The sequence below is a fragment of the Schistocerca gregaria genome, chromosome 1 (genome assembly GCF_023897955.1).
Source record: "Schistocerca gregaria isolate iqSchGreg1 chromosome 1, iqSchGreg1.2, whole genome shotgun sequence".
In the NCBI taxonomy this organism is placed as follows: domain Eukaryota; kingdom Metazoa; phylum Arthropoda; class Insecta; order Orthoptera; family Acrididae; genus Schistocerca; species Schistocerca gregaria.
The window spans coordinates 848,796,483-848,815,727 of record NC_064920.1 but is presented as its reverse complement, the minus strand read 5'-3'; the positions used below and the strand labels follow the sequence as shown (position 1 = coordinate 848,815,727).

The following is a 19,245-nucleotide window of genomic DNA, read 5'->3' as shown; positions in this document are numbered from 1 at the left end:
TGATTTTTACTCGAGGTTCACTTTCGAATTCAGTGTGTGACAATTCAGGTGATTCAGTGGCTACCACACTGGATTCGATTTCGGGAAGATGATGCTTCGGCCTGTGTCTGTAAGTGTTCTTTAGAGAGACGAATACGTTCTTAAGGTCTATCTTAAGCCACGAAAGGTGGTACAGACGGAACATATACTGCTGAACGGAAATGCAAAGTTTTTGAAACTGATCTGTTCTACTGTCAGAAAAAATGCACCGAACTTGCAGCAGCAGCAGCAGCTCTTCACACCACGTCCTATGTGTTGCTTTCTTTGATATATTTCATAAGGCTCGAACACGATATGTGTTTCGAATTCTTACAGCAAATTTGATTCAGTGATACTTTCATATGTACTGAACAAATCTCCAGTCTTTAGCTATAGACCTTCAGTTTAGCGACAGGGTGTATATGATTATTTAATGTTAACGAATTTCATCAGTGGACCTCCGAAAACACTTACGTCGTATGCGGTCCCGACTATAGAACTTGACGCAACCGCTGTCAGCTTGCTGTTTACATGGATATACGGTTAAAACACCGATTAGAAATCATGTGTAGCGTACTGTGGGAAATGCCTTCTAGCCAGTTTACAGGATGCACTGTTGCGAACGGCAGATGTTCAATACATTGCAAGTATAGGTATGTTTCAGGAGGCTTTCTCGTTAATTTAAATATCTGTGGATAAGTAGGAATAGTTCATTTGCCATACAGTCTCGATATATGCGACGTGCTTACAGAAAAATGCCAAATATTTGGTGCTAGATAGGAAAGCCATTAATTATAGTAATATTATCGGAGATTTTTAAGCAGTCAGAAACAATTCACCTAGAGGAGTGATTCGACTAGCATTGAAATTATATGTGCAAGGGTCTGGTATTAATTGACTGAAGCTAGAAGTGTAATAGGACTGGTCTACACAAGGCAATAGGCAGAATGTTCATCCTAACAAGCTGGGGATAGAAAAAATACCTGGTCAGTACTTCTATCATTTTTTGTATACATCACACATTAATTGCGCTTAGATTCTCATAGTATCTTATGTTAATATTTATCACACATTTACAGGATATGCTATGATGTCATACACATTACAGTGTCAAAGTCTCTCATCTCGCCATTTTTTTTAACTCATCGACTCTTTGTGGGGTAGTAAAAATTAGTCTTTCTTTCTAGTGCATGTAGAGGCCTTAATCGTGCTATCGGAATGTAAAGTAGTTAATTCTACGATCTTTAGTATATTCCACGACATTTTACGGCTGGTTACACTTGACAAGTTCCACTTTCAAATTCGTATAGCCTAGGAAACATGTTTATTATTTAAGATGATTCGTAAAAACACCATCATCCCAGCTGTTTTCTTTGCTAGCGTAAGAATAAGGACACAACCTAATAAGAGGAATGCAAAGAATGACTACTCATCTCTTGAGACCTGACTGGTTCGCTGAGAGACACAGATATCTAAAGGAGCCAATGTGCCGAGCAGACTTAACATAATACCTATTATGCGCTCGTAAGCTGGATACACGACCATAACGTCGCCTTTAGTTCCTTAATGGTTGTTGTCTACACCATATACTTCAGTTTTCGTTCTTGACTTCGATGCCCCACTTTTTTAGTTTTCGTTTGATTGGTAGTAAAAGTTTGTCTTTCTTTTTAGCCGAGGCAGTGCCCTAATCGTTTTATCTTAACGTCTGGCAGCTAATTCTAAAAATTTGTTTTTACGCTTCCATTTTCGTCTGTTCCACCACTTATTTTACTGCTTGTTACACTTGAGGAGGGGGAGGATATTGGTGTTTAACGTCCCGTCGACAACGAGGTCATTAGAGACGGAGCGCAAGCTCGGGTGAGGTAAGGATGGGGAAGGAAATCGGCCGTGCTATTTCAAAGGAACCATCCCGGCATTTGCGTGAAGTGATCTAGGGAAATCACGGAAAACCTAAATCAGGATGGCCGGACGCGGGATGGTTACACTTGAAAAGGATGACATTTGGTCATGCTAACGTCATAATGACATGTGGTCATTATTGTGAACTACGTTCTTTCTGCATACAGTTTTAATTAATTACACTGTCACAGAGGTGCTACATTAAAGCAGGAGAAATATATTATTTTTACCACACTACCTGCAAACAACATCTTTCCACCGGTACTGCCTTTCCTATGTACGTAATTTCGTCATCTAGACATGTTCTATAAGAGTCAATACTTTTTTTAACAGTCACAGACTCGGTAGAAATGTGTGTATGTAGGGACGGACTGTGACTTGCAGAAATATGAGTTCAGTTAAATATTTTAATGTAGATATGCACAGAGGGCAGTGCAAAACGTTTTTCTTCGATATCCATACCCTAATCCGCTCACCAAAGACCAGTGGAGCAACAGCATATGATTGATAAATAATTTAGATAATTTTGTGGGCTACGTTGTGACAATGTAATAAACTCCTGCTCAAGTGCTGTTTTTGCTGAAGGCCTACGCTTAATATTAGGCAGCTAATTATTTACAATGCACGAACCTTTTTTGTGGATTTACACAGTAGACATATAAGCATACATCCACACACAGGTCTTTTTTATGGAAAGGTGGGGGGGAGGAATGGGCTGGTACATCTGCATTTTGGCGTATCCTACGAATTTTTCCACCTGTTTCCGAATTTGCTGCCACTTGATTAACATTTTGCAGACCACACTATGATATCATTATTTTTTAATACTCAACAAGTACCTGAGCACAACATTGTTCAAAAACAGTGGGAGCCTCTTCATTCTCGTTATTTATAAAAGAACCTGATTTTAAAGACCATGCTACGAAGTCCTTTCATACTGTCAAAGTATCTTACCACAGTGACGATTGCTAAATATGCATGTCTAAATTCCAACAAAAAAACATTGTTTACAGTATGTTCTCTGTACTGTGTACCAGTCACCTCCATCTTGTGCTGTAAATTATAATGCAGTCACCAACATAGAAGAATAGGGTTACAGGCAGTTGTCATAACAGCATCTCAGTAGTACCAATTCTGAAACTGCACGTTATGTATGTTTAAAGAGAGCGTTTCTATGTTGCTACTAATAAATCAGATTATCTGGATAGGACATCAGGGAAATAACAAAAATATTTTGGTGTTGAAGTGTCATTCGAAAATTTTTAAAACCGTTGTCAGTAGTCTTGAGCACCTGTGGGTTAATTTACTAAATGTTTGCTACATTTGAGAACTTGAGCTTCTTAAAAATTGAAAATAAAAAAAATCAAAGTATGAAATGTTTGATTCTTGTATGCCCAGCACCTTGCCACTCGCCGATTCAGGATTTCTGGCATTTATCAAACAAAACTCAGACACTGCAGTACATCAAGTAAATTAGAAAGCGTCTGTGGATCACAAACACTAATATTTTGAGCGGGAAAACATCAACAAGAAGAAAGCCACAACCGTAAAAAAAATGGTGTCCAAAATTTGTAGACGAGCAATACCGTCTCAGAAGCAGTAAGGAAACCCAACAATACACAAATATCCCTACCGACATTAAAAAAAGGAGGTTAAGGTTCTATGATTACATTAAAAGAATAAACCAGGCAATATCCTTTCTGTGCTGGTTCTGCAAGGTTTTCAGGAGAGCTTCTGTGAAGTCTGGAAGGTTGGAGAGGAGGTGCTCGGGGAATTAAAGTTGGGAGGGCGGGGAGTGAGTCGTGCTTGGGTAGCTCACTTCGTAGAGCACTTGCCCGCTAAAGGCAAAGGTCCCGAGTTAGAGTTTTAATCTGCCAGGAAGTTTCAACCACTCAAGTTTTTTGACAATTGTAGTAACGAAAGCAGGCACGATGAAATGAGTTGGCGAGATGAAAATTTATCTGAAATTGGGTGGAATTACTCCAAAAGATGTCCAAAACTGCGAATTCTTTAGGTCAAAAATTTACAGATAGCAAGATGACCAAAGAAGAAAACTAGAACCCAACATGCTCTGAAGAGAGAAAAGTAGCCCACAGAAAGTAAATGAAAGAAATATGGGCAGAAACGAATGCAAATTTCGCACCTGTAAGTACTCTGTGTATTCCTCATGGACGTATTCGCAAATAATAAATACACTGCCGGAAAACAGTCAGTACGACGTCGATTTTGGTGCGATGACAGCGTATGCCACCTGGGGGATAGTACATGTACTAATAAAGGTTTCAAAGTCGTCCGAGTAGTGGAATAGCTACCAGGGGGCCATTTGTGTCTACACTTTAATAGGGAACGCTCACAGCCAGAGGGCTCAGTGTGCTGCAAACGTGTGGAGCAAGGAGGAAACCATGCCACCGAGAGGCACTCGTGCTTTCGACAGCCAACTGAGCGAGTGGTGGGATGGCCCTTTCGAAGAAATGCAACGCAACTTGGAAGTGCTGCACCAGTTGTGCAACGATGCTTGTAACAGAGGCCGCGTGAACATCTCACACCCCTAGAAGAGGTTCTGGACACCCACGATCGTCTATTATAAGGGCAGAAGTGGCAGATCGTGCAGCTATCACAGCACAGATAAGAAGGCTTGTGAGCCCAAACGTGTCAACACGAACTGTTGCGAACCGGTTACGAGGGCCGTTTGAAAAGTCCATGTAAAGTCCGAGAGATGGCACCATCGGCAAGTATCGAGGTCATGTTTAGTTATTAGCATCTTTGGAAAGAACGCACACCAAGTTTCAGCCGTATTGCTCTATTTCTTTGTGTTTGGCATTCGTGTCATTGTCAAAAAATGGACGAAAAAGAATTTCTTGTGGTGGTTAAACATAACTTTATGAAAGGCAAAATTCCTCAGGAAACTAAAGAGAAGCTTCATAAACATTACGGTGACTCTGCACCTTCGATTAAAACAGTTTATAAGTGTTTCTGGACACCCTGAGGAGGTTACAACTCCAGAAATCATTGATAAAATCCATGATATGGTGATGGATGACGGAAGAGTTAAGGTGCTTGAGATTGTTCGTTCTGTGGACATATCGAATGAACCGGTACATAATATTTTGCATGAATATTTGGACATGAGTAAGCTATCCGCAAGTGCTCACATTTGACCAAAAACGGAATCGTGTGAGGTGTTGCAAGGATGTTTTGCAGCTGTTCAAAAAGAATCTGCAGGACTTTAAGCGTCGTTTCGTTACTGTGGATGAAACATGGATACATTACTATACTCCTAACACCAAACAACAATCTAAACAATGGGTTACCAAGGGAGAATCTGCACCAAAAAAGGCGAAGACTATTCCTTCGGTCGGAAAGGTTATAGTGACTGTCTTTTGGGATTCGCAAGGGACAATCCTCATCGCTTATCAGGACAAGGGTAAAACTATTACAGGTGCATATTATTCATCGTTATTGGACCGTTTGAAACCGAGCTGCAAGAAGAACGCCAGCGACTGGACCGCAAAACGTCCTTTTCCATCACGACAATGCACCAGCACACACCTCAGCAGTTGTGGTCGTAAAATTAATGCAAATAGGAGTCCAACTCGTTTCACATCACCCTTATTCTCCAGACTTGGCTCCCTCGCACTACTATTTGCTCCCCAATTTGAGGAAATGGCTGGCGGGACAAAGATTGTATTCAAACGAGGAGGGGATTGCAGCAACAAATAATATTTTGCAGACTTGGACAATTCCTATTCTTCGGAAGGGATCAACAAATTAGAACAGCGTTGGATGAAGTGTGTAAGTCTAAAAGGAGACTATGTCGAAAAATAAAAGAGGTTTACTCCAAACACGTAAGTAGTTTTTATTTTTGTACTGACTTTTCAAACGCCCCTCGCATATTAGCAGTGGGACTACAGGAACGCAAACCTCCAGCCCGTCTTCCATTCTCTCCATGGCATCGACCGTGGTCTTCAGTAATGAAAGCTGATTCTGCCTGCATGCATGTGATGATCGTCTGCCCGTATGACGTAGACCTGGTGAGCACTGTCTCGCAGAGGACATTCGTCCGAGGCACAGTGGCCCAACCGTAGGCCTCATGGCCTGGAGTACGATAAGCTACAGTTCTCTTTCACCTTTGGTGTTCTGGGAGGCCACGCTGAGCACCGTGCGCTCGGTGCAGAGTGTTGTGAGGCCCATTCTTTTCCCTTTGTTTCAACAGGAAGATGAGATGTTGTTCCGGTAGGATAATGCTCGCTCACACACTGTCGATGAAACTCGACGTGTTCTCCAACACGGGCAGCAACTGTCCTGGCCAGCACGATCTCCAGACTTGTCTCCAGTCGAGCAAGTGTTGTAATGTGACAGGACTCGTGAGGCTCATTGAACCGTACAATTACTGCTGTTCACCAAAGGATATTAATCAGAATTAATGCACAAAATGTAAAGGGGAAGTAGGTGCCAAGGAATAACTGGTGAAATTACACACAATTTTCAGTAACACTCTTTATTCGCATTTGGTACAAGACTTCACGATATTTAAAAAAAAAACAACAATCATTTAACGAATAAGTCACAATTTACGATAGGAAAGGACTTTTAAGTTATTAAATTATTATAAAAAATTTCACGCCAGTAAAAGGCAAGTACAGGCAAGCAGTTTAACATATACAACGCGACAATGTATAATATTTCAAGCTCAGCTAAATTACAATCTGAATATATAACTTCACCTTTGGGCAGACAAATTTCCCATTTGGTTACAACAGCCGTAGCTACGGCCGCCCGTAACAGCCTCACTCAGGTTCATTAAATGGTGCAAAATCTGACTTGTCTGCAACATATAAAGACAATCCTGTTTACTAAAGTTCTCAAAATAGAAAAACCAAAAACATTAAAAAACGAATTATACAAATTTATGCCAGTTAACTTACGGCAGTCACACACGCTCGCAAGGTAGGGCTTGAGAACTTTTACAATATTCTCTTTTCAAGACAACAATTTCTACCCGCAATGAAATGGCAAACTTTTGCATGGCAAAAAAACACACTAATAACCAACTACCTGTATAAAACACATAAGCACTTTGAGTAAAAGCCTTAAAAGGTATTAAATTGGAAAAACAAACAACAGTTTTTGCTGACTAGAGACAATATTTTAAAAAATCCATTACGTCGTACATTAACAACCTTGCTTGATTACAGCCAAATATACATAAACACAAATTTACGTAAGTTACAGCTTCCAGATGAGCAGGAATTCGTATGCAGTTGATTAGTTCTTACCACGAGGCAAAAGGGGTTGTTCTTCTTTCTTAGAGTAGCTTTTACACGTGAGTCTAGTAATACTAATTATGGCAGGCGAGAGAAAGCATCAGGTCTTAGTGCCTTGCATTGTAAACAGTACAGCCATTGGTGCCTTAGACTTTCACAGACATGGCGGAGGCTAACAGTCGAATAACCCGTAGGTAAGCTGGGAGGGGAAAGAAGCAATCCGAACCACAGATTGAATCCCCCCCCCCCCCCCCTTTCGTTCTCAAAAGGGGACAAACGGACCACCCATTCTGATATTACCACCTTCCCGCGGTGGGCAGACGAGAAAGAATGGCGGGAAACCTGCAAAATATACGGCTGGTATAATTAAGAAGAATAAGTAAATCAAATTCAGTTAAACTTCATAAAATCTGTTAACGATCAATACTCAACTTCTGGTGCGTTACGACTCCCAGGGCTGAACCAACGCAGCACCTCCAAATGCTCTGCCGAGCCGCCCGCTGCCAGCCGTTTCAACAGACGCAGGAAGGCGCGCCGATTTTCAGAATCTCGACGAGCAGTTAACGCCCCATACCACGGAGCCGCTGCTCGCGTCGCTTACGCTGAAGCCGCGGTCTGCCTGCTGTCCCTCTAGCATCGGCAGAGAAGTCGCTTCTTTGCTCCGACTGCCAACTCCCCACGAGAGCCCATACAGCCACTTTTTAAACCCACGCGAACAGCCCATTTTTCCTCTTTCCCGCTAGAGGGAGACACCGAAGTCTTCAATTACGACAACGGCGCCACCGCCAGAAAATGGAGGGAGACTGCTTCACGCTTCGCGCTGCGGCGCGCTTTTCAAAGCTAACTTTACTACGGCTCACTCCCAAAGAAAGCAGGTGTTGACAGATGTGAAAATTACCGAACTATCAGTGTAATAAGTCACAGCTGCAAAATACTAACGCGAATTATTTACAGGCGAATGGAAAAACTGGTAGAAGCGGACCTCGGGGAAGATCAGTTTGGATTCCGTAGAAATGTTGGAACACGTGAGGCAATACTGACCCTACCACTTATCTTAGAAGAAAGATTAAGGAAAGGCAAACTTACGTTTCTAGCATTTGTAGACTTAGAGAAAGCTTATGACAATGTTGACTGGAATAATCTCCTTCAAATTCTGAAGGTGGCAGGGTAAAATACAGGGAGCGAAAGGCTATTTACAATTTGTACAGAAACCAGATGGCAGTAATAAGAGTCGAGGGACATGAAAGGGAAGCAGTGGTTGGGAAGGGAGTGAAACAGGGTTGTAGCCTCTCCCCGATGCTATTCAATCTGTATATTGAGCAAGCAGTAAAGGAAAGAAAAGAAAAATTCGGAGTAGGTATTAAAATCCATGGAGAAGAAATAAAAACTTTGAGGTTCGCCGATGACATTGTAATTCTGCCAGAGACAGGAAAGGACTTGGAAGAGCAGTTGAACGGAATGGACAGTGTCTTGAAAGGAGGATATAAGATGAACATCAACAAAAGCAAAACGAGGATAATGGAATGTAGTGAAATTAAGTCGGGTGATGCTGAGGGAATTAGATTAGGAAATGAGACACTTAAAGTAGTAAAGAAGTTTTGCAATTTGGGGAGCAAAATAACTGATGATGGTCGAAGTAGAGAGGATATAAAATGTAGACTGGCAATGGCAAGGAAAGCGTTTCTGAAGAAGAGAAATTTGTTAACATCGAGTATAGATTTAAGTGACATGAAGTCATTTCTGAAAGTATTTGTATGGAGTGTAGCCATGTATGGAAGTGAAACATGGACGATAAATAGTTTGCACAAGAAGAGAATAGAAACTTCCGAAATGTGGTGCTACAGAAGAATGCTGAAGATTATATGGGTAGATCACATAACTAATGAGGAGTTGTTGAATAGAATTGGGGAGAGGATAAGTTTGTGGCAAAACTTGACCAGAAGAAGGGATCGGTTGGTAGGACATGTTCTGAGGCATCAAGGGATCACCAATTTAGAACTGGAGGGCAGCGTGGAAGGTAAAAATCGTAAGGGAGACCTAGAGGTGAATACACTAAGCAGATTGAGAAGGATGTAGGCTGCAGTAGGTACTGGGAGATGAAGAACCTTGCACAGGATAGAGTAGCATGGAGAGCTGCATCAAACCAGTCTCAGCACTGAAGACCACAACAACAACAACTCATCATGCAATAACGCCTACAGATATATGTATACAGGTCGATGAAGAGTGGCATAATGTATCCCAGGACAAATTCGCCTTCTGTACGATCGATTAGATGTCAAAGTCAGTGCATGCATTTCCACTCATGGAGGTTGCGCCACGTAGTAATATGGGTGTTTCACCATGGTTGGATACCTGGTACGTCAGAGTCGTTTGTGCCATTAATCTGTAAATATAATTTCATTTACTCCTTATGCACTGTTGCAACAATAAAACTTGCGGAACTGGAAACCTCTAAAAGGATGCTTTTTTTCAGCAGTGTATTTGCCGAGAAATGTTTTTATGTAATGTATTGTTTCGAGCGATTTTGAAGTGGTAATCAAGTGCCAGTGAGGCTACCGTTTCGCCTTTGGTCATGCTGTCGGAAGCAGCGCTATACTCGGTAAGACCTCGGCACGCCCACCTGCTGGCTGCCGGCGGCTGCGGCCACTGCCGCCCCCTCGCCGCGGCCTCCCGCTGGGCAGCGCACTCCAGCGGCCGAGCACTGCGCATGCGCGCCCGCTGCTCCCTCGCCGCCACCAACGCCGCCGCTGGAGTCGCCAGTAGGTTGCCGCCTTGCGGTCGAGCTGGTGATGTGAAGTGTAGCTGTGGAGCAGGCCGACACTGCCCGACTCCGAGCGTCTCGTCTCGCCTACGAGTCTGACATGTGACAACTACCGTCGCCCGACACGACGCTTCAGCTGTTACGTCATCGAAAAGGTAAGTGTCAAATGAGCGACTGCGTTAGCTAATAGTGCACTCTCTGGAGACTACTGTCTCAGCGAGTGTGCTACCTGTGTCTTGGGCTGTGAAGGCCACGTCAGGCTCTAGGCACGAGGAAAAGACACGCCACTTGACAGCAGGCAGTGCTTCACAGTGTAGACTCCGACAGTGGATACGTATTTACACCATACAGCTCGCTTATCTTGTACACAGCAACCGTCGATGCAGACAATACACTTCTTTTTATGTCCTATGCCGGATCTTTAGACTTCTCACTATTTTGACCAATAGTGCCGTAAAAAGTTTATCGTATAAAATTTCTTGTGTTTTAGCAAAATTAGAACATATTCTGAAAGCCATACTTTATTGGCCGATGCTGTAATAACTTGAAACATAAAAGCTTTTTGTTTTCCTCTACACATAGGTAGCTGTTACCACCATCACAGTTCGATAACACGACAATACCAATGAGAACTTTTTCTGGCTTCTATTGTTCTACCTCACTTTCTTTTCGTTACGTGACACACACTTATTTTTCAGAGCACACCTGCACCTGTTTCCGCTTACATAAAATGCCCAACTTAGAACAATCGCAATTATCTACCAACACAAAGCCAAGCACCTATGTTGATGAAATGAAAGCAAGTAATGTACAACCGATAGACTACGTGTGGATATTACCTGAGAGTGAAACATAGGCTCAGAAACGCGTGGTAATATATAAGACGAGGTGAAACAGTGACATCTGCTTGATCCTACCCTTCATTATCTAATTTTTCAATGCATTTCACTCTACTGAAATAAATGTGAACTTTGATTTGAAGTTAGTCTATTTGCATTAGATTATTATTAGATTTTGTACAGTGGGTACCGCTTAATGTCTTTCGTTGTCAATCTGAGTAAAGTGCATGTTGTTGTTGGATACCATATGATACACTATATGATACAAATTTTCTAAAGCCAAGATCACATAAATATTTCTGTATTTACAACAACCGATTTCCACAGGCATTGGCGTTATCTTCAGGACTTCAAAAAGCTTTTTTGTAAAACGGGTTCATTTCGATGTGGAACTTCATGCCTAGTTGTCATGTTAGTGGCGTGAGGTTCCAACTCAAAATAAACCCGCGTTATAACAAAAATTTTGAAGACGTGAAGATGATAGCAATGTCTGTCGAAACCGGTTGTTGTAAATAATGAAATATTTATGCGATTTTGCCGTTAAAAAGTTTTTACCAAGTAAATCAGATAGCTCCTTCTGATTTCTCAACATGAGAAAATTCGATGGGAGTTCAAGGTCTATGTTTGACACACCGTATCCTCGAAGCAGAGGAAACAAAGATCACGTGTGATTTATTACTTGAATCTGGTTAGTATAATTATTCTGTATTGTGATACTTTATAGAAACGGAAGAATAAAAAGCTAAGATGTTGAGATTGTTTCTCTTCGCCTGCCCCACTACAGAAGAAATAATCAACTTACGCTGTCATAATCCGATCCATGATAGCGCATTATTTTGCGTTTGAATGCCTGCCCGGCTCGTGCTAGCGCATACAGATGACATTAAGAAAGGACTGACAGGATCGTCAATGAGAGAACCTGAGAATGGCTGCGGCGAATGAAGAAACTAAACCTTGTATACTCTGTTATTCAAAAGCTTTACCACTAGCAGTTTTTCCATTGTAATCGAAAGGCGTATGATGTTGGATGTCCCGTCTAACCTTGAATCATACCCACTTTCTGCTTTTTGTGAGTTGTTTACAGGAGAAAGTGACACTAATTAAGTTGACGAGGCCCTTTTTCTTCTCTTGTTGGAGTTTTAATAAGTGACCACGAGAAGAGGTGTTTTGGATTCAGACCTATTCCGGGACACACCCGAAACTAATCAAGATCAACACTCAAGACTGAACACCATCACGCGATGCTTGGTTAATTACTGCGTGGATACCAGACATTGTACAACAGCTCACGAATCAGATGTCACGATTCGGCGGATCGCTTGTCTGGAATATTATTGTGAATATTACTGTGCTTGCCGTTGCGCTCGCCAGCGCTTTCCACCGTGCTGCCAGTCGGGACTGTGGTCCCGTTAGACGGCAGGTCTGTTCTGGTCAGAACGCCGACCCCCGTGGCCACCTCTCCTCTCCTCCCCCCCCCCCCTCAAGTCCCCCTTCCCACCGCCCCCCCCCCCCTCCACCTCCCCACCGCACCTGACGCGGCCTCCTCAAGAGATCCGCGCCGCGCGTCCGGGAGTGCCGTGACGCCACGCTTTCTTACGCGCTGATATCACCGCCTCTGAAATGTCGCTGTGGCTCAGTGCAGTGTTTTACGTCTGAGTAATAGCAGCAAAATGTTGAGTGGTGCGGAAAAACGAAACAGTTGCGCAGGAGAAGAAACAAATCCGCAGGTAGCCGTGGGGGAAAAGTGTGGTAACACGAGAGGCAACATTGACCCTACGAATTTTAGTAGGGTATAGCTTGGAGAGAGAGACAAGTCTACCTTTGAAACTTCCTGGCAGATTAAAACTGTGTGCCGGACAATGACTCGAACTCGGGACCTTTGCCTTTCGCTACAATCTGAGCTACCCAAGCACCACTTATGCCCCGTCCTCAGCTTTACTTCCGCCAGTAAGGCTGTGAGGACGGGGCGTGAGTCGTGCTTGGGTAACTCATAGGGTGCCGGCACGGTAGCTCAGAGTGTTCGGTCAGAGGGCTGCTAGCCCTCTGTAATAAAAAAAACTGACTAAAGAAATCAACGATCAACTTAAACGGATGTCTTGCTACGTCCGCCTAGACCAAACACAAAGAGCAACACCAAACAAAATGAAAAAAAAAGATGGTAGAGCATTTGCCCGCGAAAGGCAAAGGTCCTGAGTTCGAGTCTCGGTTCGGCACACAGTTTTATTCTACCAGGAAGTTTTAAATCAGCGCACACTCCGCTGCAGAGTGAAAATCTCATTCTGCAAGCCTACCTTTGTAGATTTAGAAAACGCTTTTTACAACGTTGACCTCTGTTCGCGAGAACTACTATACTCGGAAAGAATTATATGAATCTTTTCACTGTCAGGGCATTTGTTCAACAGTTTATTCATTAGAAGTGATTAAGATAACAGACAGATTGCGTACATGTAGGGTCAACAGTGCCCTCTTTTGTATGTCCCTACAAGTAACTGTTACGTCAGGATCAGTCGGTGGGGAGAGCAGTCAAACGAAGTGGAAATGTGCGAGCAAGTGCCGTCATGCCTGATCGATGTCAGAGGGCGCAATATCAGCACTAAGTTCAAACGGGTAGAATTATTGGTTTCAGACAACGGCTCGTACAGGGCAAATTGCTAAGATAGGGATGCGTATGTGGAACCAGAGAGTGGAAGAGGAAGAGGGTGGTGCACTGTGACGAGAAGATACCGAACCATACGATGTGACCACAGCGCGGATGACAGCCTTGCCCACAGAGTTGAGTTGACGTGGGAGTACTGCAACGAGTGTGGACATGGCTACATTGACGGTTCGACGCCTTTATGAGGAATGAACAGTAACACGCATGCCATTGTGTCGGCTTTTACTGACCGAAAGTTATCAATGGCTCAGAGTGCGATGGGTACGTCAGCGCCGTCACTGGCGTTCTGAGTGGCTTCAACTTGTGCTACAGAGACTGGCAGCGTGCATGTTAGACGCTACCGTTATGACAGTTACCGAGCTGACTGTATCACTGAGCGACTCAGTGTACAAAAGTCAAGTGCGGCGGTTTGGGGCGCCGTTACGTACTGAGTGCAATCTTAACGGCTACCGCCATATCAGTGACGTCTTACAGCCGAGGCAATGCCCTCCCTGCAGGCAGACCCCACATGCAATATTTCCTCAGAACAATGTCCAGCCACGTGTGTGTGGGGGGGGGGGGGGGTAAGTGACGTGCAAACCTTCATCGAAGAACAACGGTTACCACTCTTCTCTGGCATGCCTGCCTGACATACCACCCATGGAACCTGACTAGCGAATGCTCAGCTGGCAACTTTTAGGTTCTGGTCCTGCTGCAAACACTGCCAACGCTTTGTGGACATACCTACAAAATACGTAGCAGTGTTTTCGACAAGTGCATACCAAGGCCCTCTCTGATTGCGTGCCATGAAATTGGGAAGACCACATAGATAATATGGTGGGGAAGGTGAAATAAAGACTGCGCCTTGTTGGCAGAACACTTAGATGATGCGACAAACCCACTAAAGAGACAGCCTACATAACATTTCTCCGTCTGCTGGAATATTGCTGCGCGGTGTGCGATCCTTACCAAGTAGGATTGACGGAGGACCACGAAAAAGTACAGAGAAGGGCAGCTCGTTTCGTGTTATCGCGCAATAGGAGTGAGAGTGTCACTGACGTAATACGCGAGTTGGGGTGGCAGTCACTGAAACAAAGGCGGTTTTCTTTGAGGCGATATCTGTTTACGAAATTTCAATCACCAACTTTCTCTTCCGAATGAGAAAATATTTTGTTGACACCCACCCGCGAAGGGAGAAATTATTATTATAATAAAATAAGCGAAATCAGAGCTGGAAAGGAAAGATTTAGGTGTTCCTTTTTTCCCACGCGCCATTCGAGAGTGGAATGGTAGAGAAGTAGTATGAAAATGGTTTGATGAACCCTCTGCCAGGCACTTAATGTGAATTGCAGAGTAACCATGTAGATGTAGATGAGTAGGCACGACCTTTAGAGGCTGTGATGGCAGTATCTGTGGGCTGCGCACTCTACTGAATCTGAGTATTCGTCAAACCAGGAAAGTGCGCGTTCTACCCTGTTAAACTGGATGTTACCGGGGACAATGGGTGTGTCCACAGCATGCTCGGCATGTGGAATTTAAGGTCACCACTACGTCATCGAGAACGTAGAGATATACATCCTGGTTCATGTTTACAGTAACCTAAATCAGCGGCTCAATGGTGTGAAGAACACACCGAAAACATCACAGAAGCACCTTCCGTCTGTAGTACACACCCTCCATTCACTGCGAGTTAAACGCCTTCTATGGCGTTGGGCTGTCGGTGTACTCAGCACATTGCTCGATTCGCAAAGAGACAAAATAACGACTCCTCCAACTACACTACACGCCTCCAGCCAGCTACAGCCCGTTTACTATACTTTACCCACTGAAGAGGTGCAGCTTTAGGCGCTGCTGTGAGCAGTGGCCTTTTTCGAGGTACCCGACATCAAATGTCCACTGCTCTTGCAAACTGGTTAAGAAGGCCTTGAATTCGGCACATGTAGCAATTCCTGTCGGATTTGAAACCAATTTTCATTGACAAGACGTGACATTCGATTCCCACATATGTCGTTTAGGACCTTTTTATGACCACTGTTCATCCTCCGTATTACTTGTTCGCAGTTGCAGAGGATACGCCGTTCCTTGTAGACATGCCGGACTGCCCGTCCAAAATCCATAGAAGTTCATTCTTGGTGTTCTCATGGGCATATTCAAACGCGATGTCTCCTTTTGCCTGCGTAATGCAGCAATTCGACCTGGCGTGGACTCCACATGTCGTCGGGATTTCCGTGCAGAAGCATTGAGCCATGTTGCCTCTATAGCTGTCCATATTTACGGAAGTGTTGCCGGTGCAGCATCCCACGCACGAAGTGACCGCTTGATTGTGTCCCATTTCGGACGATCTGGGTGCCCAGATCTTTCGCTCGAACTCTCCAGAATGTTCTTCAACCAAATCGTGTGCAATAGTGGCCCTGTGACATGGCGCATTGTCATCCATAAAAATTCTATCATTGTTTGGGAACGTCAATGGCTATAAATGGTCTACAGCTAGCCGAACGTAACCATTTCCAGTCGATGTTCGGTTCAGTTGGACCAGAGGACCCAGTTCCTTCCATGTAAACACAGCCGACAAGCCGACATCATTATGGAGCCACGATCGGCGTGCACAGTACCTTGTTCACAACTTGCGTCCATGGGTTCGTGGGTTCTGCGCCACACTCGAAACGTACCATCAGCTCGTCCCAAGTGAACTAGATTCTCACCTAACCAGGCCACGGTTTTCCAGTCGTCTATATTTTAACGGATATGGTCGTGAGCTCAGGAGAGGTGCTGCAGCTGCTTACATGCTGTTAGCACAGGAACTCGCGTCGGTCGCCTGCTGCCACAGCTCATTACCGCCAAATTTCGCCACACTTTTCTGACGGTTAGTACTGCGTTCGTCGTAATCGTACGTTGATTTCTGAGGTTATTTCGCGCACAGAAAACTCTACGCAAACGTCGCTGTTCGCGGCTATAACTGACCACGTCACGTTGTGCCGACTCCACTGTAGCTTGAATGGATTCTTAAGTTTGTTTTATATGCCCGACTTCTAATTTCACCACACAAGTCTCCAGGATTGAGCAGTTATTGCCCAATGACGACACGCAATACAGTTTGTTAAAGAGGAGTTCGCCGTTATTAATTACGTATTTAGATTTAATTTTATTACCTGTACAGAGACTCAACGTTCCTTTGTTTAACAGCGCGTCGTCAAAATAAGTATGAAATGCTCATGTATTTGCAACACATACTGTCGACTATTGAGTTAAAGTTCGTACCTATTTTGCCATTTTAGAGAAGAGAAACCTTAAGCGCTTCTGCTTCTATAGTCTCAGTATCAAATGTTCACTAATTTCAATTTACTTCCTACCTCAGTTCAGTATTTAACACAAATTATATATCAATATCATTTCAGAGATATTACGTCGGTTTCACACTAAGGGAATAACACGTAATTGTCATTTAACATCACTTTTATTACTAATCCTTTTTCTTATGACATAAGGCCGGCCCTTGTGGCCGTGCAGTTCTAGGCGCTTCAGTCTGGAACCGCGTGACCGCTACGGTCGCAGGTTCGAATCCTGCCTCGGGCATGGATGTGTGTGATGTCCTTAGGTTAGTTAGATTTAAGTAGTTCTAAGTTCTAGGGGACTGATGACCACAGATGTTAAGTCCCATAGTGCTCAGAGCTATTTGAACCATTTTTTTCTTATGACGTAAATGTTAATGAATGATCACTACATCTACATCTACATTTATGGTGTGTGGCGGAGGGCACTTTACGTGCCACTGTCATTACCTCCCTTTTCTCTTCCAGTCGTGTATGGTTCGCGCGCTCGAATCTCTCTAATTTTACATTCGTTATCTCCTCGGGAGATATAAGTAGGGGGAAGCAATATATTCGATACCTCATCCAGAAACGCACCCTCTCGAAACCTGGCGAGCAAGCTACACCGCGATGCAGAGCGCCTCTCTTGCAGAGTCTGCCACTTGAGTTTACTAAACATCTCCGTAACGCTATCACGGTTACCAAATAACCCTGTGACGAAGCGCGCCGCTCTTCTTTGGATCTTCTCTATCTCCTCCGTCAACCCGATCTGGTACGGATCCCACACTGATGAGCAATACTCAAGTATAGGTCGAACGAGTGTTTTGTAAGCCACCTCCTTTGTTGACGGACTACATTTTCTAAGGACTCTCTCAATGAATCTCAACCTCGTACCCGTCTTACAAACAATTAATTTTATATGATCATTCCACTTCAAATCGTTCCCCACGCATACTCCCAGATATTTTACAGAAGTAACTGCTACCAGTGTTTGTTCCGCCATCATATAATCATACAATAAAGGATCCTTCTTTCTATGTATTCACAATACATTTCATTTGTCTATGTTAAGGGTCAGTTGCCACTCCCAGCACCAAGTGCCTGTCCGCTGCAGATCTTCCTGCATTTCGCTACAATTTTCTAATGCTGCAACTTCTCTGTATACTACAGCATCATCCGCGAAAAGCCGCATGGAACTACCGACATTATCTACTAGGTCATTTATATATATTGCGAAAAGCAATGGTCCCATAACACTCCCCTGTGGCACGCCAGAGGTTACTTTAACGTCTGTAGACGTCTCTCCATTGATAACAACATGCTGTGTTCTGTTTGCTAAAAACTCTTCAATCCAGCCACACAGCTGGTCTGATATTCCGTATGCTCCTACTTTGTTTATCAAGCTACAGTGCGGAACTGTATCGAACGCCTTCCGGAAATCAAGAAAAATAGCAACTACCTGGGAGCCTGTATCTAATATTTTCTGTGTCTCATGAACAAAAAAAGCGAGTTGGGTCTCACACGATCGCTGTTTCCGGAATCCATGTTGATTCCTACAGAGTAGATTCTGGGTTTCCAAAAACGACATGATACTCGAGCAAATTAAAGTTTATCTAGGAGGAAAGAGGGATTGATCCTAATCATGAGATAATAGCTTTTAATGAGCCCGCAATCGTTAATTGAATAAAAAGTCACGTTCAAGGATGATATGCGAACAACTTTCGTTACATCCGTTTTCACGTATCTGTCAAAACTAATCCTGTCGCCCACAATTCAAATTAACTCTGAGGTTAACCCGTTTTGTCGGAACAGCGAATCGTAACTATTATGTGAAAGTTTATTCTAGTCCCCGAATTAATTCCTTTCAGATACGCGCACGACCGAACAGCAGAACGGAACACAAACGACTTTTTTTTAACAACCGAGTAATGCAATGACGTTACATTACGACAATGTCCGCCTAATGAACATCTCTTTGACTTTATCTTTCGTACTCCGCTTAGTTAAATTATTCCTAATTGCAATTTATTCAGCTATTTAACGAAGACATCTAACAAAAATTAAAATTTATCCCAACGTAAAAGATCCGTTATACGGCCATTAAGTGGATACCGTCGGCCACTATGTTGTTCATGGTGACAGGTAATGCATGAAATTTGGTATTCTCAGCACACTCTTGACACTGTAAATATCGGAATATTTATTTCTCTTAACGATTTCCGAAATGGAATATCCCATATCCAAGTACTATTTCGCGTTCAAAGCCCGTTAATTCCGGTCTTACGGCCATAATCACTTCGGAAACCTTCTCACATGAATCATACAAATGAGAGCTCCGCCATTGCACTACCCTTACACACTTTGAGTACGCGATACTACCGCCATCTATATATGTGCATATCGCTATACCGTGAACTTTGCCGCCTCATTGTATCTACAAAGCTTTAAGGCGACCCGAGAGTTATTGTACGGAGCGGTTAATATATGGAGCGATCTATTTAAAGCGACCAGCGTGTTA

General features: G+C 43.5%; 1 protein-coding gene across 3 annotated transcripts in view; it reads left to right on the top strand.

Annotated features, from left to right (window-relative positions):
• The first annotated feature begins 9,939 nt into the window (after nucleotides 1–9,939).
• Nucleotides 9,940–19,245, top strand: part of LOC126272689 (cadherin-87A) — a 663,064-nt gene continuing 653,758 nt past the window's right edge. The window contains exon 1 of one of the 3 annotated variants that reach the window (XM_049975716.1): nucleotides 9,940–10,100. The gene's annotated coding sequence lies outside the window, so the exon portion shown is untranslated. The remainder of the gene's footprint in view (nucleotides 10,101–19,245) is intronic. The other 2 variants (XM_049975724.1, XM_049975733.1) reach the window with 2 other exon arrangements.